Consider the following 4130-nt stretch of genomic DNA (forward strand, 5'->3'; position numbering starts at 1 on the left):
GCCGCGGCCGCCCAGGTGCCCAGGTGTGCGCCCCGCCCGCTGACGTCACTTCCGCCGCCCGCCGGCCCCGCCTCCCCCCGGGCGCCGGGGCCCCGCAGACCCACCGAGGGACGTGTAGGGTCACTGCGTTCTCCGCCGGGCGCGCCAAGCGGGAGAAGAGCCGGGCGCGCGCGGCGGCTGGCCTGAGTGGGTGGGTGCGTGTGTTAGAGCAGAGTCGATCTGATTTTCTGCGAGATTGTAGGAAATAAGCGCCTCTGCAAAGTTTTCCCGGTGCTATCACTTGGCAGAACTTTGCCAAAAACGGGGAAAAAAAGTATCCAGCAACCAGGAGATTCTTTCATACAAACCACGGATCTTATTCAGATTTCCCCGATTTTACTTGTCCTCGTTAGCGTGCCTTAAGTTCTGTACAATGTTATCCACCTGTGTAAGTTCGTGTATCTACCGCTGCTTGTCAAGATCTAGAGCAAACCATCAGGAAAGGACCCCTCCTGCGCCCCTTTTTAGAACTGAACCCCCAAACCCTGGCCATCACGAGTCTTACCTCTATTTCTAAAATTGTGTTATTTCAAAATATGTTATGTTTGCACACAGGAATGACATCGTGTGGGATCTTTTGGAATTGGCTTTTTTTTTTTCACCAAGCATAATTCTCTGGAAATTAGTGTCTCGCGTTTTTACACTGAAGGTTCCACTTTGGAAGTAACTTTCTTTTTTTTTTTAAATCACCCCAACAGCAAATCTAAAGTGCAGTTTAAAGACAGCAGGGTACCTCCATCCTTTCTAAAGAACAGTATTTTTGTACACGTAGAACAAATTGGGGAGAAAAGATGGTTTTCCACCTTTGGGGGAAAAAAATTCCCGGCCTTGAATGAGCTTGGATCTTGGAAAGATATCTGAGTCAGAGGTTGAGAAGTGTGATTGCAAACTTCCACGCCTAAAAACCACTCACTCCTGTGGGACTGTACAGTGAGGGAAGGTGTCTTCTGGGTCTAATGAGATGAATAATGGCTGTAGGTTGGGGGGAGAGGATCAAGGAGGGAGCATTTTAACGACTCTAACTGTATTTTTGTGTTACCCAAGGAAGGAGATGCTGATCCTAGCTGGCAGGTGGAAGCCTCAGACTTAGCTTCTATAGGCTTTACCTTCCACTGGGCATATGATAATTTTATATTATTCCCAGTAATGGAGCCCTAGTGCTGCTTTGGAAACGGCCTACTGTCCCCTCCCCCACAGGGCTTCTCTTTGGCCAGTGCTCATTTCCAGCCCCCACCCCCCAAGCACCCCTCCGGGTGGGCCTCTTAGGAAGACCAGGCGGACTTGTTCTTCTCCACATAATCCTGAACTCAGAATTGATCTCCTGGAGACTGGAGTGACAAATGGTTATTGATCGTAGCAAATGTAACTAACATTTACATGAGCATTTTAAAAATAAGTGGGATTTTAAAGATACAAAGATAACTTGAAAGTAAACACAGTGGTTGTTTTGCTGGTGAAAAACAATGAATCGACTAGAAAATGAGTCACTTGCGGGCGCTGTTTCCGGGACTCAGCTAGAGACACCTTTCTCCAGACTTCCTATGCTGCAGAATCCTACTGTATGAGGCCCAGCAGCATAAGTGACTAACAGCTCACACTGGTCTAGTAATAAAATACAGCAATTTCATTTATTTAATCATCTGGTGCTTCACTCAACAAATATTTATGGAGTGTCTGCTGCAGGCTCAGCACTGGGTTCCCGAACCCACAACCAGAGCCCACAGCCACCTCGATAGTCCCCAACAGCAAGCACATGGGGGCAAAGATCAAGGCCAGAGTTGGAGAGACTGGCACGGCTCTTCCTTGGACTTGGCTGTGTTCCTCACGCAGGCCACTCAACCCACTCTGAAGTTCAGTTTTTTAATCAGTAAAAGGAAAACAAAGTCCCTTGCAGGAATTGTGAACAGAGCCCAGGCTCTAGACCCTATGGGATTATAGGAGAGTAACTGTTGTTGATGTTAATGGTCACTGGCCTTAGGTAGGTAAGGATGGCATTTCTAAGTATAAAAGTAACTCACAGTTTCAATAATTTAGTGATTTTTTTTTTCCTGTTGTTTATTTTATAATGTGAAGTGATAAGCCTTTGTGGCCACTCTGGGGCCATCCAAGAAACCCCAAAGATAGTTGAGATGTAGAAGATATCTTACCCTTTTTGACAGAAAAAAAAACTTGATATTATATTGAGGTATGTATAAAATATTTACAGGGTTTTTTTTGTTGTGCAAATATTTAACATAAATACATAGCAAGTACTTAGTGACAGGCGAAAAGATTTAAGATGAACACAGCAAATCAATTAGTTGAAATGCTTTAAATCACTGAAAGGACACAAAACAGAAAGATCGTCATTTTTTACCTGTAGATGTTTTATCACTTGTAGGCTTTAAAAAAATTAATACTGCATGTCATTTTATGTATGAGATTAAGCATATACAAATTGAAATGTAAAGCGTTTAATGTTAGCTTTGAAATACAGTAAGTTATCAGAATATTAAATAAGGCAAAATGTATTGAATTTTCCATCTTAATGAGCTGCAGCAATTTTCTCAATAAACAGAGAAACCTCATCCATAATTTCATAAGCAACTCATATTCTCTGAAATGTTGAACCCACTACAGTGTCAGTAATTTATGTCAAAGAAAACCTTTCATCAAAGCATGAAGTTTCACGTTTAATATATTCTAGGTAAAAATAAAAGTGGACTGACTTAAAAATACTAGCGCAAGTTTTGCATGCCAGCCTCGGAAGTGGCCATCGTGAGGATTAGCGGCCACGTCTGTGCACTGCCCCGGGGTGGCCCCCGCGCGCGAGGAACTCAGCGTAGCCGGTGCCCCCCCCCCCCCCCGGGCTCGAGGCTGACGCAATTGGGAGAGGTGAGCCCCGAGGGCAAGACGCTCGGCGAAGTGACAGTCGACCTGTCCGGGAGCTCGGGTGAGGAGCGCAGGGCACCGCGGAGGGAAGGGCAAGCCCCCGGGGACTCTGCTGCCCTTCTCGGAAGAAGTGCCAAGTCCGCGTCCTCCTCCTCGGGCGCCTGGCCGGCGCAGCTCGACCGACGCCCCCCTGCCTCCCCAGCCTCCCCAGCCCAGGGGCCCCGGTGTGCCCGGCTCGGCGGGGATGTCCCTTTCTCCGCGCGCCGCCCCTGCGTCCCGCCGCGGGGAACCGACCGAGCCGACGGCCCGGGAGCCGGCAGGCGCGGGGCCCTCCTGCGGCAGGGTGACTTGGCCGGTCCTGGAACCCGGGGAGAGGGGTCCCTGCCTCAGGATGGCCGCGGGGCTCCAGGGGGCCAGTGGGCTCGGCGTGGGCCAGGTGCTGGATAAACAGTGCCGGGTGTGTGTCACTTCGGCTGTGTGCGTCTGCCCGGTGAGCTGGTCCACCTCGAGGTCCCCGGAGCGGCGCGCCGCCGTGACACGGCCCTCCTGGGCCACCGGCTCCCTTAGTCCTGAAACGAGCCTGGGGCCCCCGAGCCCAGGGCCCAGGTTGACCCAGCGCCACCAGGGTCCCCTGCGGGACCGCCCACAGGGGAAGGGCAGCGGAGCCCTGGGCACCTCCTCCGCGCTGCGCCGGGTCCTCCCCTTTCCCCTCCCCCAGCCCTCGCCCGCCCCCTCCCCTCCCCTCCCCTCCCACGCCCTCGGGGAAGCTCCCCCAGGTCCAGCCCCCTCCCACCGTGCAGGCTCCGCCCCAGGAAGGTGGCTTTGCTCTCCTCCTGCTGCAACTTGCTCGGCTGTTTCTGAGAATTTCCCTGCATGATTTGAATGTTATTTGCTGAAGAGCATTACTTGTTCACCGCTGCGATTCTGCCTTCCTAAGTTCTGAAGGGCACCCGGAGCAAGATTCTGCTGCCCGGATTTCCACAGCCACCCCGGGATTTGGGGGGAGAGAAGGGGAGCGGGACTGACTTCGAACTCCTAGCTCCTATCAAGCAAGTATTTTCCTTTCTTTTCATTGAAGTATAGTGACACGCACGTTATATTGGTTTCAGGTGTACAACACAGTGATTCAGCATCTGTCACCTTACCCCACCATTTTCAGTCCCATTAGCTCCGTTCCCTGTGGTGCCTTTCACGCCCTGACTCACTCACTCCCTACCTGG

The sequence above is a fragment of the Callorhinus ursinus genome, unplaced genomic scaffold (assembly GCF_003265705.2).
Source record: "Callorhinus ursinus isolate GAN/ISIS: 27379988/994484 unplaced genomic scaffold, GSC_fseal_2.0 scaffold75, whole genome shotgun sequence".
NCBI lineage: Eukaryota > Metazoa > Chordata > Mammalia > Carnivora > Otariidae > Callorhinus > Callorhinus ursinus.